At 42.0% G+C, this 23,412-nt stretch overlaps 1 protein-coding gene across 4 annotated transcripts in view; it reads left to right on the forward strand.

Moving 5' to 3' along the window:
• The window catches only part of DYNC1I1 (dynein cytoplasmic 1 intermediate chain 1), a 180,476-nt gene that overhangs the window by 68,472 nt on the left and 88,592 nt on the right, over positions 1-23,412 (forward strand). The window lies entirely within an intron of this gene.

Here is a 23,412-nt window from a genome sequence, read left to right on the forward strand (position 1 = left end):
CAGTCCTGGCTGTAGCAATGTGCAGCATGTAGTGTTCACCTAAATTCCTATGATTAAACAGTTCTGTTGCGCAAGACTGCTGCCTCTGAATTTTGTAGACCCATGCTTTTGGGAACTGTAGCACACACTGAAAGCCATTTTGCTATTAACTATTGACATGAAAATACCGTCCTAAGTATATGGAACGCATGGTTACAGTGGCATTAATTAAAAATACTTCTAAGTCTACCCTGTTGCCAGTGCCTGAAGAGGTTTCTAAGGGATTTCACCAGCAGCACTGTAAATTATTTGTCAATGAATGATGAAATTGGGTTGTTTATACTTCAGGGATAACGTCTTCATAAGCAACTGCCTGCCCGCCACCATGCTTAATATTTTTTGCCCCCTTCAGAAAGGTGTCTAAGGTGGGGGTCTGTTGTGGGAGTTAAGATACCATGTCCGTATTTCAAAAGGCAAGCCAAAGCCCTTCGATTTGGTCTCCGGCTGAGAGAAGCACACGTTTAGAAATTACAACATTGGTATTGGCTATCTGGAGCTTTAGGAAGTGGCTGAGAGCTGGCAGTCAATTAAAACTGGGCTGGAGTTCAATATCAGAGTTATGCTGCCTGTTTTTGTAGGATGTATTTGAATCCCGGGCTATGCTGCAATATGGTTTTGATGTAGAAGTATGTAAAAAGGAAATGTAACCCTTAAGAAGCTGTCTGCATTTTCTGGTACAGACAGGTTGTTCTACATAACTCCAGTTCAGGACCATATTTGGTCTGGAAAGTTGCACCCCACATACTGTGGTGCAGATTCTGATCCCATTTTTTTGTGGCATAAACGTGGGGTAAAGCTGTTAACTTTGCTCCTTTGAGCAAGAAGCTGTGTTACATGAATATCGGAGTGTGACCAAGGTCTGTCTGTCTGTCTCTAGCACAATCGGCTTTGGCATGAGTGCTGCACAGTGGCAGAAATAAGAGATCGTGCTTCTGTCTGACAAGGAAAGACGTAATCCTTCTACTCTAGAAACAAACACGTATGTCTAGTGGTTCAGCCCCAAACTTCCCGGCTGTGCTGTGGAAGATCTAACTGATCATAGCAAATCTCCGTGCCCAGCATTTTTAAGCAGCTGGTTTGTACAGCTGAATTCACAACTGCTTTTATATAAGGACCCTGACTTTTTCTTTCTTTTTTTTTCTTTTTTTCTCCTTTTTTTTTTTTCTTACTGTGGCACCTTTCAGTGGTCAGCATGTTATGCTTTACTCACACAGATCAGGACCCTAACAGTAATTTGCCCTGTCTGCTCGTTCTGAGAGAGGTGCCCAGATCTGTTAGTGCTATCACATTCGGTGTTCGCTGGAATATTCTTGCTCTTATCAGACAAAGCAGATCAGATTCGTATTCCAGAGACCTGGTTTTTTTTTTTTTTTCTTTTTTTCCCAGTATGGTTTGGGGCTTGTAATAAGAGCACTTGGGAGCATTTGCAGCACTGTTGTGTATGCATGAAAAATACCACCTCCCGGCCCCACAAGTTGGAGAACAAGTTTCGAAAAGGAATATTTGCCCTGAGGGCCTTCCCCAAAGACACTGAAACTAATTAAAAGGCTCCCATTAACTTCAAGAAGTTTTGGATCTGATCCCCAGTGTTTTTGTTTTCAGAGAGCTGACTGTAGCCGTGGTTTTCGAGCCGTGGTGCGAGGCGGCTTAGCTCCGATGGCGTTCCCAGCAACCGATGCCCCTTGGAACAGGCCACAAATGTGTAAAACAGATTTGCCTTTTTCCAAAACCATTCTCAGATGAAACCATTTAAACCCAACTTTAAAAAGAAAGGAAATAATTGTTCCATTTGCTTTAAGGGTTAATTATGCTGGCTAACTAGACTATGCAATAAGGAAAGGATGCAGGGATCTTAGGCCTAGGAGTGAAGTCATGCCCCTTACCAGTGGAGAAAAGAATGGTAATTGCCTGCTGTGAGTACAAACATATTTTGCTGGCTAGCAAAGAAATGGCATTGACAACTGGCAAATCTACTCTGCTGAGGAAAAAATGTATTTTTGAGGCAGGCACACAGCCAGTGTTTTCATTCGGGAAGTCTCACAAGTGGAATCAAAACTCTTGCGGAGGTAACATGAAACTGTGCGTTAGAAGGTTGTTTTTTTTAATCCCACATTTAATTCTGTCAACATTTCATGCTGGAATAAGAAAAATATTCGTTAGGTTCGTTTTAGTCAATTCCTCTCATCTTTTTTATTCCCCTCAGTTCCTTTCTCCACCCTCTCCTCAAGATTTCTTTCAGTGACATATTTGTTTAGAAAGCAGTGGTCCTTAGGAAAATGGTGATACGGCCTCCTCTCAGACATGCTATGTGAGCAGCACCGCACGTTTCGAACTTGGCCCTGATTTGGGGATGTGCTGACAACCAAGGATTCACATAGAAAGGGTGGTCTGGTGGACAAGTGGCAGGTCTGGGGAGCAGCAACCCATCCAGCACCTCTGATGCACCCATGTCTTCTGCAGCCCTTCCTGCCCTCATATAGCGATGGCAGTTTTGCAATTAAATAAGAATTGTAAAATCACCATGTGTTAGTGAAATTCACTGGAGATGAAGGGGCAGAGCTGAGGCCTCAGAGATGGGGCAAGTCTTACACACTGCATCTAATAGTAGTAGGTACAGAAATTAACTGGTTTAGTGTATTTATGGATAGAGTCCTATGGTCTTGCCTGTAAATACATTTAGGCCTTACTTAGGTCTAAGAAAAGCAGACAAGCCTCAAGATGGCCATACTGGGAGTTGTTTGATATTGAGATCTTCCGAAAATCTTCTCTACAACGTAGATTTGCACCTAATCTTTTTTAATGTAATTAAGAAGTGAGCGCTTCTGAAATATTCACCCTCTGCCTTTCTGCTTAAGGATTTATAAAGAGCTGGAACTTTGGCTCATAAATCTGTGTACAGGCACTTAAACAAATAGCCTGGTTACCCAAAGTGCTGAGCACTCAGCCTTTCCGGTTGATTTTCTAGGGTTTGGCCTAAAAAAGGCCTATAGAGCTGAGCTCCCATTCTTTCCTTTCCTCCCACACTTTTTAGTGGTTTAAACTGTGTTCCTCTCTATAGAGCTTCACTTTGCAGTCATCTCTGCTGCATTTCCTGTATATAATTTGCAAAGTGAATCACTTAAATGTTGCATGCAGAGTCTGAAATCGCAGGTATCCTGCAATTGCCAGAACATGATGCCCTTTTTGTACCAAAAGCTTCATTTCAGCAAAATTCTTTGACAACCCCATTTAAACCTCTGCTACTCTTTGTGTCTATCCTGGTCTCGTCATGCTTTGATATATAGCTTGTAGCTGGTGTATGTTTTTGGTATTTGTCTATTAGGAATTAGACTAAGGTCACCTTCTTAATTTATATAGTGTGGTAAACAGCTTTCAGTTAGCAATTCCTTCTTGCCGTTGGACAGAATTTGATCCATAGAAGTGAAAGTTCCTCAAGACCATTTCTTTGTATCATTCGTTTCCCCAGTTGTTACTCTTCCTTATAATTTGAACACTGTAATAAATGCTCTGTTGTTTTAAGGTTTAGCTTCGAAAATCCATTATGTTCAGTCTTCTGATCTTTGTTGATGCTGTTTGGTGTGGTTCTGTATCACAAAGAACCTTAACTTAGGGGGAATAATGTATCTGATGCCATAAATTTCTAACAGAGCATCTTTTTTTCCCCTGTTTTTGAAAGACTTCATAAATGAGCAAACTTGTTGCCAGAAAATTGGTTTGTTCAGGCTTTTCTATTTGTTACAGAACAAGTAGCATAACAAAATACAAATGTGTAACAAAAAGTTGTGGAAGAGTGGAAGAGCTTTTTGAACAGGAGCTATAGAAGGCATTAGCATGGCCTTATTTGTGGATGAACTTTAAAAAAAAATATTTGGAGGCAGGAAATAAATGTTTTATTTTCTCTAGAAATCATTTGCTGTTGTGTTAGAGTTTTCTGTTCTGGCAATTTTGTGATGGCACTTGCAGTGGCAAAACAGAGAACAAAATAAAAATTCCTGAACTTCTTAAAAGAGTAAAAAAAAAATCTCAGATGATTGTTAATGCCAGGAAGAAAAAAAGAAGATATTTTAATAGTCTGTCTGGATTTCCTCTAAACAAAGATGAAAGTAATTTTGGAGGGAATGCTGCTTAGAGTGGATCAAGATTTTTTTACCCTGCATTGTTTTATAGTACTGCCAGAAAAATGTAATTGATGGAGGTAAATACTAAAGATAAAATATATTTGTCGTTAACTCTGGGAATTTTTTTTTGTCTTTTTACAAAAGCGTGTATAATAACTTTAATGGGATTGAAAACTGAGGGGCAGACAGAAGTCCTCTATAGAGTCAGGGATACAGCGCACCTGCCTCCCATCTTATTTGGCCTGGGTATAAATAGAGGGCTTTGGACCAGGTTGCCATTAATCTCTCATCTTTCATTATTATTCAGTAATTTAATCCACAAAATACTTGAAGTGGTATATTGTGACCCTTTGATTTCTAAATTATTTTCCTCACAAGATCTTTTTCTCCCTGTGTGTTTATTGCATTCCTGTGCACATGGAAAGTCTGGGTCTGCTAGCAAGGCCAGAGCAAAGTTTTCCAAACAGAAAACAGTTCACCCTCACTTTTGAATTGTAAAGTACTTCTAAAGGGAGGCTGGGCCCTTTTAAACATCAGAGGAGAACTGAGCGTGAACAGACTTTGCAGGGCTGAGTCCTTCAGAAGCAGGGCTGGCTTTGTGCCTGAACTTGCACTCACTGAAATCATGACAGAGGTGTGAAATAGAGCCATGCCTGTGGTGTGTAAAATAGGCCTCTGTATGGAAATGAAATGTAGAAGGATGTTCTAGATGTGTTTCATTATTGTAGGCTCTGGAAGAATTACAGAAGTAAAAGAACAGCTCTTTCCACGCTCCTTCTGCTAGACACAGATAAATGCAACTCCAGTGGGAGGACGCTGGTCTCAGGCTATCAAAAAGGTCAGGACAGAGACCCCAGCTACAAACACTGTATGGGTAGTTGTTCGTTCAGAAATGCATTTATCATTTTTTTAGTAAGTGCTGCCAATAGGAATGTTCAAATAAAAAATCCCACAGATTCATCTTCTGTCCAAAATTCAAACAACTCATATTTTTGAAGGCCCAGTTAGCTTCATTTTTAGTCAGTTTCCACAAAATCACAGAATGGTTGGTGCTGGAAGGGACCTCTGGAGTTCATCTCTTCATCATTTTCCTCTATTACCTTTTGGGCTTGAGCGAACCCATGAAACAAAAATGTAAGCAAGCTGCAAAATACTGTCTCTGACCTGGATGAAACCTGAATGATGTGGGGATTAGAGAGTGAAATATTTTCTTGTGAAATTTCCAGTGCACTTTCAGAAAAAAATAGATGTTGGAATGAAGTCGTCTAAACTTTGGAGAAACATCTGAACTCTGGGATAGTCACCAAAACTAGACTTAAAAAAATAAAAAAAAAGAGTATTAAAATGCAATGAATGTTTATGAAAGAGGCAAGACTGACATCTGTGGAGATCAAACATCTCTGCTTAAGGCCGGAGCTGCTGGCAGCATGGGTTCAGTCAAGGCTGGGCTGAGGTAGTGCTTTTCCTCAAGTGAACTGTGTGCCCCGTGTCCTTTTAACTCTTCCGTTCTGCTCAAGGATCACTCAAAAAAGTCTCCATATTCCCTGTTCAGAGTGTTAGAAATGTCTAGCTGGTGAATTTTATAATTTACATCAATGAAAATTGTGATTTTGTTATCAGTTTCCATTCCCCTTTACTCATGTCTTTCCCAAACTAGTTGATCAGTATTACTTTGGTGTCATTCCTCCCAGAAGTCAGCTGGTACAATACACATGATGGCTGGGTAGTTTTACCTCTCAGACTGACCTCTTGTGATCTACACCCATGGCTTCTTCTCCTCACATATGTGGGTGGCTCTCAGAGCCACCTACCCCAAAAATCACAGTTCCTACCACCCAAAGAACTTCATAGATACACCTTAACTTTTGTAGAGAAAATATGCTTCTAAAAATAAAAGGCTAATTCAAGATCTTGTCCTTTTTCTGTGACAACCAACCCATGTGTCAGCTACTGGGAACACCTGTCCCTTAGGCTTGGAGAGAGAGACTCAGCTCTTCACCCCATTTCATTGCAATCCTCTACTGGAAATAGATTACGGACCACTTCAATAATTGCTTTCTTTTGTTTGTTTGTTTGTTTTTATTTAATAGGAAAAAACAGAAACATTCTAAACTGAGTTCAAAGGGAACTCGGTCATCTCTATTTCCCCATCCAGGAGAAAAGGGGTAAAATCTGTTTTGAGTTTAGCTATCAATCTAGAAGTAAATTGAATTAAATACGAAAATGTTTGAAAGCCGAGTTGTATTTCATTCCAACTGCATTGCTGATTTAAATGGGGTGGTGGAAGGGGGAAAGGGCTTAAATATTCAGCATTTTTATGATTAAGTATCCCTTGTGCCCCAACCACACCTCCTCTGAAAACAAAACACAAAGCATGTTTGGAACAGCTTGTTACTGCTACGCTTCAAGGCCCCGATGCCTGTTCTATTAAAGTATAGCCCAAAGGAAGGTGAAGTGCTGAGCTGCACCAGTGCATGTTAGCACCGTCTGTTTGAATGTGCATGTGTATGCTTGCACATGCACATTAGACATTGTACAAACATATCACAAGAGCCAGAGCCCATGCTTTATATATGTTACAGTGGACTTCCAAGGCAAATGAAGGAAAAGAAAAAAAATGTTTCCTGAATTAAAAAGCGTGCTAGTGGAAGAAAATGTCATTTGAATGATCAGTGGGCAGAAGGAGAATAAAGCTATTTAGAGTTTTTCAAGGGCAGGGAAAGAAAGCAAGTGTGGCCTTTAACTCTGAATTCCATGAGCAAGACAGGGAGGGAAGTGTATCTCTGCTATTTATTTCATGTAAGGATTTTGTACTCTACAAGTAGTCTGTGTCACTAATTTGTGTAGAATATTCTTCGGTCCTTACAGTGTTAGGCAGGCTCAGCAGGGTGACTGATACACCAGCTGAAATGAGAAAAATGACATGCATAGAGATGAAGACTGCTATTCACCGACATGTAACAAAAGGAAATAGTACGAATAAGCATGTTCATATTCAGCATACCCAGGAAGTCTGGCATGAACAGCAAAGCTGCCATCATCCTGCTGTAGTCTTCACGCAGTGGTACTGGTTCAAAACCCAGCAGATCTTACTCACGTTCCTGGTGCTAAAGACCTCAATTCAGTCACTTACACAGCCTTTTTGTGTAAGGCATCAGATCGAAATACAGAGCCCTGGTTTCAGTTCTCTTCTCTGACACTTGGGCTATGTCTTTGTTGTCATGAGGGTTCACAGTCTGCTGAATGCCTTGATGCTCCATATTGCCTGACTGTTGACTTGCAGTCTGGCACAACTGTGAGCCAGCTGTGATCTCCAGGTGGAGAAACTCAGCTGGGTGGGAACACAGCAAGACACTGATCTGAGCTCAAATCTCACCTCCGCAAGCAGGATGGATGTAACTGGTTGAAGCCACACGAAGCCAGGAACATGAGCAGACATCCAGACATGGCTAAATTGGAAAGGGTCAACACATCCTGAACTGGGGATTCGTGAAATGGGAAATGATGAACTGAAAGGACAGACAAAGCATTGGGCCGAACACTGAGGCATGGTCTGAGTTGTATCAGGGTCCAGACAGAAGGTAACACAGGGAGCCTGTGAGTACTGCTGCAGCAAACACTACAGGAGGAAGCTGGGTTGGTAGTAATATTTATGTGCCTCTGATGAAGCTTATCTCCTTAATATTTGTAAAGAGCTCTGGAGCGCACTACGTGCTAGATTAACCTGCACTGATTATGCATACGTTTATATGGGAAGACACGTATTTTTAACATTAATTCTGCTGCATGTTTAAATGAGACATGCTTTACAATGTAATTAAGAAACCCTTCTTTTCGCACAATTGTCAGCTCGCACTTTTCCCACTTTGCTAATGCCTTCAATGCACAAAAGCCATGAAGAAAATCTTTCCGTGACATGATGGCATTACCAGCTCTTTTCAAGTGGGAGGACTGTACTCCTACACAGCAGATTTTCCCTGTGTTGTGGTATTCATGCAGCAAAGAGCTGTACTTCTGAAGGGTTTCTTGTTTAAGCTCTTTCATGCTTCTTGCCTTGGAGACTTCTTTTAGACTTGTAGCCAAGAGGAGGTCAGGAAGTGCTCCGTGCTGCAGCTTCTTTTTCTGTATATGTTTCTATGTGGTTCTCCACAGATCCATGGAACACATTCCCTTCCATCTCTCTCCCTTTCAGAGTAGTTTATGTTTCATTATTTGCAGATGGAAAAATGACAACTTGACAAACAGGGGAGGATCTTTTTATTTAAATCGTCGTCTTCTTTCAGGCTCCCATGCAATGTAATGGGGTAATACTGAGAATGCAAAAACCGATCGGATTTTATTTGCCCAATGCGTGAAAAATGAACTTCCGTGCACATTTCCATGTGAGGTTATTTTTAGCTGTCATTCTGCTGATGGAATTTGCCCATCTTCGTGACTTTCCAATTTGGCCAAACTACTGATGCGTTTACTGATGCCTTTACTGCCTTTTATTTTAGGAGGCTGAGTTTGGCTTTATAAAGTCTGTATTCTCATCTCTTTTGTATTTCTTTTTTCATTGCTAAGCACACAGAGTAACAACCAGGGATAAATGAAATCTTGAAAAAGCCACTAGGAATTCAGCAGCCCGAAGCATCCCATCTAACCCAAGAAACACAAGCTCCATTCCCCAGTTTTGTTTATTCTTTTCCTACCACGATTTACAGCCAAAACACACTAGCTGCGCTCACTCCTCATATCCCAATCACAAAACCAGGAAAGGCTTTCCTGAACTGAGCAGCACTGTTAAACCTTTGTCTAACAGTTTCAGATTCATTTAACTGTGAGCACAAAGTTAATCAAGTTTCACAAAGATCTGGGTGTGATCTCAGTGATGTTAGTAGGAGCTCTGAAAAGCGGTGGAGTTTGAGGGCAACATCCTGCCCGCTGTTTGCGCAAAACTTCTTCTCTTGTACTTCTTTCCCTGCTATTACATTTCAGTGCTGTAGGGGAAAGCACTGACAGGACAGCATAAGGCCATCAGTCAGAATGGATTCAAAATCTTTCAGTGGCAAAACCAAGCAGTGGGGAAGGATGGGACAGGCTCAGAGCCTGCCTCAGCGTGGAGTGATCTGCTCAGGGAACCGAAGGTGGGCACAAGCTGTCATTGCCCGACCATCACTCTGCCATCTTCCACCTTTGCTGGGCTGCCCATGTGAGAGGCCAGTGCTTCCAGTTTCCTCCCTGCGAGTGCAGGGCCAACGACTGGAGTGCTTTCCTACCCAACTGGCTGATCTTCTTGTGCCTAAAGCCAGCCTATTGTGTAATGCTGTAATCAGGAGCAGCAAGGCTGTAGCTGCATCACAGCAGTGGGGTTGGCAGAGCTGAGCTCGGGGGTTTTTAATTAAAGAGGACATCCTTCTACCTTTCTGCACTACTGGCCCTCAAGTGCAGTGGATGGTCTGATCACTGCATTCCCTACTTCATTTCGCATTTGTGTCCACAGTAAGAGATGTAGTACACCCCAAGGTCTCTTCCAGCATCCCAGTTTTCTAGCATAGCAACTGAGCTTTGAAGTGACTTGTGATCATGAAATCAAGCAATTACTTCATAGCAGCATATACTGTCATGAGTCTGTACTAAGAGCCAGGAGCAACCCCCTAAACTTTCCTGTATCCTATGTTATTGGAATAGGTGTATTTACAGAAATTGATGTCATGGAATCAAAACAAAATGCTTCTTTTTTGTCTGTGTTTTGCTCTGAATCATGGTTGTTAACTGAAGTATAACTGAGTTCTGCTGTTATCTTCCACCTTCTCCCCCCAAAAATCAACCCATAAAAAACCTGTCTGGATTTTAGCCACCTGGTTATAGTTAGTTTCTTATTTTAAAATAGCTTTCAAAATAGATCAGACATTACACCGTTAAAAACAATTTTCCCTGTAGGTATTGAATATCAGACAGGGCTTGTAGTAATAACTGATAGGTATCTAGAATAATCTTCAGTATGGACTGAGACTACAAAGATCTGTCAATCACTACATTTAACTTTAAACACAGATGATTTGAATTCGTGTTAGCAGCATGAGGAAGTCAAAAAGATGGAATGGTGCTGTCGGAGAAAAGATGATAGGATTACCTCTGCTGTTAGCCTTTCCTGCTACTTGTTTGAGATACTAAATCAAGGTGAAGTTTATGAAAAAGGCTACAACGGGGGTTTCTAACTCTTCATTCCTGCTGGGATTTTCCTATTATAAATCTGCTGTCAGAAATAAGTGCTTTACTTGTGGCTTAATTTTATGCAGGCACAAACACCTTGGTTCAACACGTTTTGCCAGAGACAGTTTTCACTGTCTTAATGCAACAGAGTCCTCATTAACAGGGACCTGTGAAAAAGAAAAATGCACACATGCTCTTTTGTCGTTGGTCATTCATGAGCAGTCCGATGAAAACTGAAATAAAACATAAATCCTGAGGTGGTGTGGAGCCAGTGTGGAGACATGAGTGTTTGAATCACACAGCTTATGTGAATTATCCATCTTGAAGAACATTACACTCCACCTTTTGAATGAAGTTTCATTAATGTGGTGGAAAGCTCACAGTTTCTATTTGTTCTGCTGTGGCTGCTGAATTTAGCACTACCCCCAGTGCTCACCCCCAAAGCAAACACCTCTGTTGTGGTGATTTTTCCTTTTTTATCCAACTATATAACAGTACAGGCAACTAAGACAATGGTTTCTGAGAAGCTTGTCAGACTTGCTTGGGCAGTTCTTTCTCCATGCAAGGGCCATCAAGACAGATTGGTAGTACTTTGCTGGCTTCATAATGCATTTGTCCCATTCATTTGGAGTTCCGCGTGCAAAAATAAAAAGTCAGAATCAAGCCTCAAAAATTATAAATACCTGTTTGCGTATTTCCTCCTAATTTTGGCACTGCCTGGTTGTGGGCTGTGTTTCAAATGCGCACCAAGTAGATTTGTCACTGGTGTCTGTTACCTTGTTCTCAGGACATGGATGTGAAATTTGCCTTCAGGCACTCAATACTGGAAGTATGACTTTAAGTTTGTCCCATCTAAAAGAAATTATTAACCTGAAGTCGTAGGAGAAGGTATCTCGGATCACAGGAAAAGAGATCTTGTCATTACTGTGATGAAAGGCATCCTTACCCCAACCCAATGCGTGTTTCTGTGTTACTTTAATATCAGATTTTAAAATCCCCGCTCAACTAAGGCTGCATCCCTTAGGCAGTGACAGCATTAGTCAGGCCCAGAAGGAATTCCTTCTTCATGCAGTGCTGTGAAATTTCAAATTTCAAAATATAATTTTGTTCCAGGTTGAAAGAAGACTCCAGCATACTGAACTCCAGCTTAAGTAAAATTGTGCCTTATTTTCCAGTCTAGTCACTCAACACTTGTATGTTTTAACAAAACCAAAATCTTTTCATTTTTATTTGCTTCATCTCATATTTTAAAACCCTCTAAAAGTAAAAAAATATTAAAAGTACTTTTTAATGGAAAGCCCCCAAAAATCCATTAAGAAAATGTGAAAACAAGCCATTTTGATATTGCCAGAACTGTCTCTTTGTCTTGCTTTTTTTAATCTCCCCCCCGCCCCTGTCTTCCACAAAGAAAGGGGCACCATTTTGCAAAAGACGAAGATTTTATGGAGCTGCACCTTTTTGACGGAATATGGCTCCAGTGCTGCTGGCTTTTGTGATTGGCTGTAGATGGAATAGTCAACCGATGAAATATAATGTGCTTCGAATTATCTCAGCAGAACGCTTCGCTTGCGGTACATTCATTGGCATGTATGCACATCGTGTTTCCTCAGATCAGGATGACAACCTCATTGCTGGCTGGCTTGTGGCATCCCAAGTTAACACATGTAAACTTCGCAGCTGTGAGCTGTGTTACAACCAAAAGGACGTAGGGGCTGAAGCCAGCAACTTCTTTCTTTTGTTGCCCTCTAAAAAAAAGTCTGTGCAGAGATGCCTTTTCAAGTGAAGGACTATGAGGTAGCATAACCCCCTTTATTTTATCTCCGTTTTCATGTGGTTCTCCTGACTTAACGCCCCTGACTATAGCCGAGAGCTCCCAAAAGCTGGCTGAAGAGAGGGTCTTTACAGTGTTTAGGGGGAAAAGGGAGGATTTTGATTTACAGGCAGCCTGCTGTGTGGCACTTCAACGCATCCATTTTCCCAAGTGTGACAGGTATAAAGTAGCCACAGCAATTATTTTCCTGATGCGTCTGAACTGTGAGGTGGGAACAGGGGAGCATATTCCAGTGCATGGCTGCGGTGCAGTTTAATCTTCCTGTGTACCCCATCTGCAGACGCAGTCTGCCTGTTTAGATCGTCCGAAGCTACTGGAGTCTGTTGAGCTTAAGCACAGAAAAACATTCCTCGTCCGCCGAGCTGCAGCGGCTAAGCTGGGTTTTAACCATAGCAATTGGGAACTTGGGGGGCGGGGACTGGTTTGGGGTTTTTTTTTAATTAGTGTCTTACAACCCAAGTTCTCAGAAAAACCTTGAAGTGTTCATCTGAGAATCCAAATCAGAGGGCATTTCGGTGTCAAACAGGTAGCTGCAGGTGGGTATGGCTCTCGGCGTGCACAAACCCCCAGTTGCAAGTAGGGGATTTTTGATATCTGCTTCAGGAAGACCGGTGCCAGGGGGGCTGGAGAGGGGCCAGGAGGAAGGAAAAGGCCTTCCTGGGGGGTCGGGAGACTTTGAAGTGTGACCCCGAGCAGAAGCAGGGTGGGAACGGTGGGAGCGGAGGTGAGGGGCAGCTGGGGCGGGCAGCGGGGTGCTGCGGCTGCGGAGGCAGGGAGGGGAAGGCAAGGGTCCGGGAGGAGGGCGTGCGGGCCGGAGGCTCCCAGCAGCGGGGACAGCAGCGCTGGGACCTGGGTGCTCACCGGACAGGTTGCAACAAGCAGCTGGGGGAAACCGGCTGTGTTTTCTAACAGCTGGTTTGGCATAATGAAGGCTGAGCAGCCTCCAAAGCAGCCCTGATCACATGCCCCGGGGGAAGCAATGGCTGAAGCATCAGCCTAGGGATCAGGAGACCAGGGTTTTATTCCATCGTCTGCAGCTATTTCAGGAGTGACTTTGGGCAAGCAAGCTGATGTGCTTGCGCCTTGGTTTCCCCCCTACCAAAAGGTGTTGCTCACCTTGATACCCCCGAAACTGAGAGGCTAGAAGCAGAAGCCTCTCCTCTCCTGGTGCGGTAGGACAAAAACACTGAAATTAAAATACGGCAAGTTCAAAACTGTCAGAGGGAATTCCTTTTTCACATACGCTGATGCAAATCAGCACTAACACCAGTGACTAAGGGGAACTGGCGTCAGTGGGAAACAGAATTAAGTGGGGTCTGTTCAGCGCCTATATAAGTAATAAGTACACACTCATCAAGCCCTGACCCAGCTATTCTTCTGTAGTTTAATTTTTTAATAAAACAATTTTTTTGCCTGCCTTTTTTAAGACAAACGTTGAAATGAACCTTTGCTCATGTAAAATGCATTTGCCATATGACTAATGGTTATTCTTAAAGCGCTGAGCAAAGTGTATTCATGTGTGTGTCAGGCAGACAAAGCGAGGGACTCTGTGTATTTGCTGTGGTAATTGTTTATGAATATAGTTGTTTTTTCCAATTACCCTTTCCAATTGTAATACATCAGCAGTCTTGTCTCCATTTCTTTCTGTTGAGGTTTGTGTGTAAGTGTAGAGATTTATGCTTTCAGATATTTCAGTTACAAAAGTATATGCTACATCTTAAGATTGATTTTTATTCGTAGAGTGCCATAGAACAGAGAGGGATAGATTTGTGGAAAAGATGGAGTTCAAAGTTAAACCATGGTCATGCAAACAACTATGTGGCCATATGGCTAATTTCAGGGGCTTGGACTGAAATACTATTTCATATCCAAAAAATAAAGGAGAAAGTCTGAAAGGCCAGAACTCATGCTAATGCCTGCAGGAGACGTTATGCCCAGAGTTAGGGCTGGAGAATTTGACCCAAAACATATTAGTGTGGCTTCATGGACGGAGACACAGTATGGAAGTGGAGAATTAATTTCTTCCACAATAGCAAGATTTTGTAACCTTGCTCAAGCAAAAGCATGGTGGAAGATAGGAGAGGTGGCCTGTGGAGTATAAAGTCATTTGCACTTGGAATAAATGAGTCTATGAGCGAAGTCCTAGCCCCTATATGTCAGCAGTAAAAATCCCACAGACTTCACTTGGTCTACGTTGTACTTAAGGTTTTAAGTACCTAGTGCCCAGCTGAGGCAATGGTCTTTGGTGACTGACCTCCGAATCAGGCACTGTGTAAATGCCAGATACATCATCTCTCTGTGTGTGTCTGTGTGTGTGTTTAATATGAAAGCAGCTTTTGTTTTACAATTGCTGCTAGTGCCATAGGTTGTGGGGACTGGTTTTCATTAGCATACTTAGGCTTTTGTGATTTAACACTATTACATGATCTGAGTGTTTGAAAATGACTTGAGCAGGCCCAATCCACAAAGTCTGCCACGTGTCTCAGTGCCCTTTCCCAGGGCAGGAGTCATTTCACACTGCTGGCACGACGTGATTTCTTCCAGCAGCACAGCAGGAAGAAATCCTTACAGGTTTCAGAGGCTATGAAAACCTGCATGGTTTAGCAACCCCTTCTACATCCACAGAAACGAAGGGTCTCCGTTGCTTTCTTCCTCAAGGATAACACCGCCGTAGTTATACTGTAGCAGGATATTTTAAATTTATGCTATTTGGTTTTGGAGCTAGAGGTCTGTAAATGCTGCTGTAAGGCTTCTGCTGTTCGACTATTATTTCATGTTGGCATTTTTATTTGAAGGCCCAACCATGGCCAAGAAAAGGAAACTTCTGTACTTTTCTTTTTGTGTTACATCTTCCAACTGGAATATTTTTAAGCACAATAGAATTGAACATGAGCTTTGGGGAGGGAGGAAGAGGAGAAAAGGGAATCAGCTAGAAGAGATGATGACTCCAGTGGGGTACTCTGCAGTTTAGTTCTCTGGGGACTGAAAAATGCTTTCAACCAGTGTGATGTTGCAACAGTCCAAAAGAGGAGAGAAAAATCCATGTCTGGTCTAGACCGACCAGAAACTAAAAACAAGGGACACTTTGAATTCTGAGACTCTCACCACAACTGAAAACTGTGCTCAGGCCAAGTAACTGGAAAATCAGTTTCTTGGGTTAGAGAAATGCTTCCCTGAAGAATCAGAGGCAGCTTTCCATTTTAATTGGTAAAGAAATTATTATATTCTGAAGCATTGATTCTAACACTTGAACTTGTGCAAAGGTTTGCAATCAAGGCTGTGAAGAGATTTGGATAGTTTCATATGGACCTTAGTGAAATGCTACAGTAAAACATTTTTTTCTGTGACATTTTCTTGCCATTTGGCTGTGATAGTCTATCATTTGTCACAAAATGGAAAAATAAGATCTGTCTTCATAATGTACCAAAAAGAAGTCTGACTGCAAACACAAGTCAAGAAGAGGCATAGGGACTGGAGCTTGAGTGGTGAAACCCTAGATCAGGAGATGGTTATGAGAAATCGTATACCAGGAGACCTGAGAGTCCCCCAACCAGGAGTAATTGAATGTGGTAATTGTTAAGGAGAGCTTTAAAAAGAAATGTTGAGTAAAAATTACTTACAGGGTGCTTGTTTTAAGAGGGAAGTGTAGTAAATTTCAGGACAATTTTTTAAGTGGCAATAGTACAGGCACAGCCTATGCTGTAGGCAAAATAAATTTTCTGAACTAAATGACTGCTCTCAGTCAGTCAGGCTACAGTGTTTGTTTTCAGGGTGAAATATGTATTTCCTTCATTGCACTGGTACAAGGATGGCTGAAGCCTGAGAGGAGGACTCTAGGGATCTGGTTGAAATGCCCGGCAATACCACCTGCTCCTTATGGGATGAGGGGTGAATTTTGCAGAGATTTTCATTGAAGAACAAGGGATAGGATCAGAAAACTCTTTTGGGATGTGACAGCCTGATATGTGAGTAGTATTTCATATTGCAAGAAACAAGAAAATTTGAGATTTTTTCTCTTAGTCCTGCACTTTTAAAACTGGTGTATTATTACTATTCTGCTCACTGTGGAACATGTTAGGCTAAACATGTTAATTCCAGGGAAAAGTGCCTACAATCTTCTGGATTAAAGTGATATGTAAGCACCAAACATTGTCCACGTTATTTTATGATTAAATTTTAAAACAATATTTTCTTCAAAAAGATTCAGTGAATATACTTGAGTCTGGTAAAACTAATACGAGTCATACAGCCTATATTTTATCAATATGTGAAGCCTCTCTTTTACACAAGAGCAACACAGCACTTCAAGATAACAAAGAATCAAGGGAGTTTGAAGATGCTAGCCAGTCCGTTCTTGTAGTGCTGTGATTTATTTTTGCTCTTGCAGAACTGCAGTCAAAGAAGATACAGACAGACCAATTTTTTTAGATGATTAAAAAAGGTATAGATGGAAAGTGGAGGAAGAGTGTCACATGCTTCTGTTCAAGTCCTTTAAGTGCTGTGGCCATATGATAGTTCCAGACATTCATTCATCCAGTTTTACCCTTTCTTTTCCTGATGTTCCCTTTTCATCTGACGGCCATTAGAAAGCATGACTTCTCTGTACTAGTTCATAAGGACAAGATGATGTGTTGGGAATGTGCTGTATCAGGGATGGGGAACTCTAGAAAGATGACTTGGAACATTTTATGTTCCTGCAATGCACATCTAAGTATCTGTCTGGATAGGGGGCAGAGATACCTTGCATGCATATGATTCTTACACGCAAATATGCTTGCAAGCTCAGGCTCACATGAAATTCTCATCTGAAATTTGTTGCCTGTTGCACAGAGCTTAGGCGAAGATCTGTTCACCTCTGTTTTTTCAGTACTCAGCAGTGAGCAGTCTTCCCTGCTTTGGCTAGCTGAAATACATTTTAGGAGGCAGCTGCCTATTGCCAAGAAGAGCCCGCATGCAAGAATATTTCCATCTGGGATGACTAACATGTGCCCAATGTACGTCCAGTCTCACATCCCACTCTGCAAACAAAATCCACTGATGAATTAATTCTCTTCTTGCTTCAAAGGGCAGTCAAAAGATGAAAGTGAAAAACTGGACATATTTCAGAAAATTACATTATATGAAAAATAGGTCATTCAGCCAGATTGCAAATCATAGATTTTCAAAAATGTGAAATGTCAAGCAGTCCTATTTGAAAAAGTATGTGTTTCCTTGCTTGTTGCATATTTTGCTAGTGATGGAAAGAATGTGTTCAAAAAGGAAAGATAGTGTTTTAACTCCTTCTCAGGATAATGCCAACAATATTCAACTTGTTTGATCCCGGCTTATGTCAATATAGACGCAATGCATTTGTCCTTGCTCAGTTTGTAATTCTTTCATGACAGAAACAGCAAAATTAATTTGAACAGTTGTAAATATACAAGTGATGCAACAGTTTCTGGTATTTCACAGTTGCAAATATCAAGTCTGCTTCTTGTGAAGACACTTGATTTTATTGAATGCGTCATATGCATGGCTGATCCTTCTCATGCACTGAAGGAATGTCAATGCTGATATAAAACCCCATATAATAACCCACTGGCTTCTCATATATCAGTGACTCAGGCAATAAAATATATAATTGTGATGCTAATTAAATTGTTATTTTAAAGATATGTCTTTAATAAAGGGATTGTTTGTACCTACCCAGAATTAAAACCAGAGCTGCCAGTCTAATGCAGTATAGCTGTCAATACTTAAAACAATACACAGAAGCTGCAATTTCTTAGCTAGTCTCAGAGGTGCAGGTCTGAGGAGGTGTAAATCCTCCACCCAAGACGAATGCACAACATACTGCCTGCTGTTTAACTGGTGGTACATATATTAGCAGAGCAGAGGCCTATAATTACATAAATCCTCAAAAAAATCGGCTGTTTAGTAAACCATTTGAGCAGTACCAGTGCTAACTGCCTAAAACTGGCAATCCAAAACTCAGCCAACAAAGAAAATGTTGACCCAAGCAAAACAGTATTCATTTCAAGAATTAAAACCCTAAGCCAGTGTCATGGGCAGTCCTCTCAGATGTAATTATTGTATTCTAGATTGTCCTGAATGTGCCCGGTATGTTTTTCCATGCTGTAAAAATAAATACAGTGATTTAAAACCCTGGAAAGTCCAAGTAGGTAATAAATAGTCCAGTTCTGTAGAAATGTGGGGTCTGACTTTCTGAGATCATCTGTGCTCTCTGTGAACATTTCATCCAATTCAGCACATCTGGGCATTTCTTCTGCAGGTGCCGGGGCTTAGCCACATGCTTACAGGGCTTCCCCCCTCCATTTATTGCGATTGCAAAGTGGTGATCCATCCTCGTGGAAGCCAAGGCGAAGGCCAGGCATAGAGCAGGCTCATTGGAGCTAGTAGTTGGGCAACACTCGAAAATTAGTAGTTTGCATGCAGATTAAACACAACCAGGTTTGTAGGGAGAGATCATACTTTTTTATTAGAGCAACTTCCGTAGTTGGAAAAAACAGGCAAGCTTTTAGACAGACAAGACCACTTCTGGTCTGGAACAGAAGCAGGAGTGTTCAAAGCTAAGTACAAGCTGAGAACAATTGCTCTGCTTTTACTTCATCATGTTAAACAAAGCACTGTTAGGACTGATTGGCCACCTCCTAGAGCCTGGAGAGTCATCAAACTGAGTTAAAAAGAAATGGTATTTGGTCCAGCTATGTCAGTCTATATTAATCCCACATACGGCTCCACCAGCTTCAGCAGGCAAACATCTTTAACCTAAGCATTTAATGATCATTTCCACTGAGGAATTGTTTATTCACCGTAAAAGGCAGGGGGGGCCTTAGTGGGCAGGACTCTAGGCTGAAACTCTGAAGCCACCTCTCTATTCTTCACTCAGCTTCTGGTCTACTGAGTGATCTACAGTGATTAGGTCTATCCCTCAGCTTCTGCGTGGTAAATGGGCATAATAAAACTGCAAAGTCCTTTGAGATCTACAAAGGAGAAGTGTTACACAGCAGCTATACACTTCTTCATTACTAGCTCTTTTTCATGTGGTTCCTTTAATAGACATTTGGGTTCTGATTTAGATCTTCTGAACAGGGTGTAACACTACTGGTGCTAGTAGCAACTCTGTGTTTGCCAAATGTGTCTAGAAGACTCCTGCTACTGTGATGTAAGCAATTAAAAAGTTATTTCTCTAAACTTCCCAATGTCAGATATGCTCTTAAATAGGGAAAGGCTATTTGTGTTCAGGAACTACAGAAGCATCTTCATCTCCCTGGACAATTACTGCGATGGCACAGCCAATCTGAGTAGGCACATGTGGAAACAAGTAACCATGTAGATGCTCACAGGTTTTCCAATAAATGTATGATAAATGTTATCTTTTTCACATTTAAGTAAAACACCGAAAATCCCGAAACATTTCCCATTATTCTGTAATGTATGTGTATGTGCACTGTCAAATGTACAAATGCATAACCATACTTAGGCACAATAGCAAATTGATGTACTATGAACATGTATAAGTATGCATAGGTTGGCATTAAATAGTGCACAATATCAAAAAAAAAATATGGCAAATAAACATTCAGGCTGCAAAGCTAAGCAACATTGGATATTGCAGAATGCAGGTTTCCTGGGCATCCGTAATTAGCCCTTTTGAATATGTATGATGATACAGTTTTAATTACATGATAACATGTAGGGGTTTTTTCCTTAACAGATTCTTGCTTCAGCCAGTCAATGAGGAGTCGGTTTTTTAACCCTTATGTTTTTCATCTTCTTCCATTTGGTGCTCTGGCCTCAGATCTCATGTTAATGCACATGGTCTAAGTGTTAACTGAACACAGAAAACATTAATCCCCTTCCAAGCTTTTGTTTCTCTGCTGCTCCCATGACAGCATCTTAATACGCCCCAAATCCTGATGAACATACCTCTGCAACACATCTGCGCGGGGTGAGAATACTATTATCTTCACAATATTATTGCCATCATACAAAACCACTGAAGCACAGGGAGAAAAAGGACAAAAATGTCAGAATGACAACTTTCAGCGAAAGCTGAAAGAGAGGGATGTGGGAGCTTTTGCATGCATATCATTTCCCTAGCACTTTCTCCACTCAAAGCACAGGCCCGGTTGACTTCAGCTCTCACCACTTCTGCATTTCAGGCCCCAGGTGTCTCTTGTTGAGCACCCAGAAAATGAGGCCAAGCACTCAAGAGGGAGGAAATTCCAGAATGATGTCATCATGCCTACACGTGAGGAGAGGGAAGGAGCTAATCGTGCCCAGGCAATCCAAATTCTGGCATTTGCTAACATTTTAGCATTTGGCTCACAACCATATTGTTCTTTTAGCTGAGTTTCTCTATGCATGTGTATACATTTCTCTGTAAATAAATAAGGACATCTGAACTGTGTCTAACCTGCTAAAAACTCTTGCACTGCCTTCCCAGTAAAACTAATTTATTGTTGTGTGTGCCCTTGGAAAAAAGGCATGGCATGTGTTGCAATAGCCTTTACTTATTTTTCCTGCTGCAATTAAATCTAGGGAAAGCTAGGGAAACTTGGTTTTGATCGTTCCCAGAAGAGGAAGGGAAGTGAAGAAGATCTACCTTAATAGGTGCTGAAGTATCAATACACCCCTTGCGCTAGCTGTGCCTCAGCCATTCATTCTTTCTCTGCTTTAGAAGTAGGAAAGGACAATAGGCAGGCAAACAATTTGGCAACCAAAATCCAGGGGATCAAGGACTTCTAGGTGACAGGGATCAATTTGCTTCACTTCAGTCTGAAAACCCGCTACTAAATCTCAAGTTTTACATTTCTACATCATCCCTATCCATTAGCAACTCGGGCATTAAAAAGCATAGCATGCTGCCTTAAAAATCCCCAGATTTTCAATTAAATACTGGTTTATTTTTGGTTTGCTTCCTGCAAGTTTTCTCAAACCATTCCTCTTTTGAATCTTCCCTGCACAAACAGACAGGTTGGAAACAGGTTAAAAATGGAAGCTGAAATCCATATGTAAACAGCTGGCTCCAAGAGCTGGTGCTCTAGGGAATGAAAACTTGTAATGCAAGACTCACAAAACTCTTGTGGGAGTTGGCTTCATTAGGTATCTACCATAAGCGTGTCTGTGTGCATATATCTGTACACCGTTGTGATCCTATCTGTGTGTGCATCTGTACCTGAGGTTAGCAGAGTATTCACTGCCTGCTGTGTCGGTCACTCCTCTCTCTTCTCACACTTCTCATCTGTGCTTTGAAACTGGGAGTGCCTCTCTCTTTCATACATCCCCATCTCCGCTAGCGCCACAGACTGATGGCAGAAGGACCTTTTTTTACCCCTCCTATGTGTGTACAGTAGGTGAGCTTTTCTCACTGACTCTCTGCTGACTGCGTCGGATATTATCTAACTTTCAGCCAGTGGACAAAGCAAGGTGTTTACCCTGCTGAACTGAAATTCCCTGGCTTGCTCTCTAAAAGCTCTTCTCTATAGCCCTTCTATATAGGGTACCCAGGGAAACGTAATTGCCAAGTGAGGCATCGAAGGGAGGCATTGTGAATGCCCTATCTTTGCCCCACTCCTAGTGGCTGTTTCCTCTCATGCTCTGAAAAATCCCTGATAAAGGGGTGGCATTAGTTAGTAGTGTTTTTAATTCTGGAAATGCCTCCCAATCCATGCTGGTTTCCTCCTCCCTTCCCAGCCTGGGGAGCACGTGGCTATCCCTCCTCCCTGATGACTGGGGGGCCAATCTTTCCCTCTTCTCCTCGCTGCACTCACTAGCAGTAGGGGGAGTGATGGCAGATCTTATGCCAAGATTCCCTCTTTTTCCCAAGAGGGAAAAGCATATCTGCCCATGCTGAGACACTTCCTTACAGTATGTGGCTAAGCAATGCTCTCCAGCCAAGATGTCAGCTAGCAACATGTGCTCTGTGGGCTTCTGGGGGGAGAAGTCCTAGGATAGGCAACGTGGTGGGAATAGTATGGTGCCTATTACGTTATTGAAAACAAAATACAGCTGCGTGTTACTGTTGGCTGAACGCAACCTGTCAGCACCAACATCTCCCCAAGAAGCCAGGACTGACTGCAACCAGCCTTCGCAGAAGAAGGTGCCAGTAGCCGAGCAGTTGGAGAAGTGTGACATGTTGCCCCCTGCCCACTTCCAGGCCGCGTTAACGCGGCAGTGTTAGAGCAGGGATTGTGCCTGGAGAAGTACCATGTTGTGAGGAACCGTGTGGTGACAGGCAGATTGCTCAGAAAGCCCTGAAGGAACTGCAGCAGTTTTGTTGACGGCTGAATGCCCCAGGGCTGGGACAACATGCATTCTCTCATGCGATGGACCGACCCAAGACACCAGTGGTGCTTGATATGCCTTAATGGTGCGTCAAGCTCCAGAATCACTCCAGAATAATTCCTCCATAGCCCACAGATTTGCTCATCCTAATTGTTAATTACTGTAACTCACTCTTTTAGGACCAGGTCTATTTTCAGTCTTCGTAGTTCACTGAATCTGGAAGACTGAGCGTCCCTACCCTCTCATGAGTGTGTGGGTTGGGTGCTGGCCCTGGGCACTGGAGAATGAATCACGTTGCTGTAACTGGGAACAAGTAATGAGGGTTAGGTACGCTTTGAGCCATTTTGGTGCATCACTCTCTTTCCAGCTCTGCTTGTATTATGTTTTGGTCTGGACAATCAGAACCCTTGTAACTTCAGACAGACATCAAGGAATGAATGGTTTGCCCTCCTGAATAAAATGAGAACATGTGAGTGTGGGGAGAGAGGCGAAGGGAGAGAGGTATTTGCATAGGTCAGGAAAGGTCATTAAAACATCTGGCAGTAGTAACTGACATGTGTCAAGTTTTAGTGTTCATTAAATTCGTATTAATGCAAGAATGGTTCTTAAGCTCCGAATGCCACTTTTGGTTGCTGTGTTCCCCCAGTTGATGGTGATGACTTTTCAGAGCTGTACCATGCTTGTTTGCTTGCTAGTGGCATCTGACCTGAGGTCAGATTTCTATTTAACCCCTTCCTGTAGGTCAAAAGACAAATTAATCTGGTGAGAATTGAATTGGAAATGAGGTGTCTGGATAGCAGGTGTCCCAACCATGGAATAGCTGCCAGGCTGAAACATGTTTGCATCTGTTCTTATGCCATCCAAGAAGTCATCTCCGAGGTCAGGGAGATATTCAGCTGACATCTGAGATGGGAAGTTGCCACAGGGAGCACAAGTGGC

The sequence above is a fragment of the Pelecanus crispus genome, chromosome 2, assembly GCF_030463565.1.
Source record: "Pelecanus crispus isolate bPelCri1 chromosome 2, bPelCri1.pri, whole genome shotgun sequence".
In the NCBI taxonomy this organism is placed as follows: Eukaryota; Metazoa; Chordata; class Aves; order Pelecaniformes; family Pelecanidae; genus Pelecanus; species Pelecanus crispus.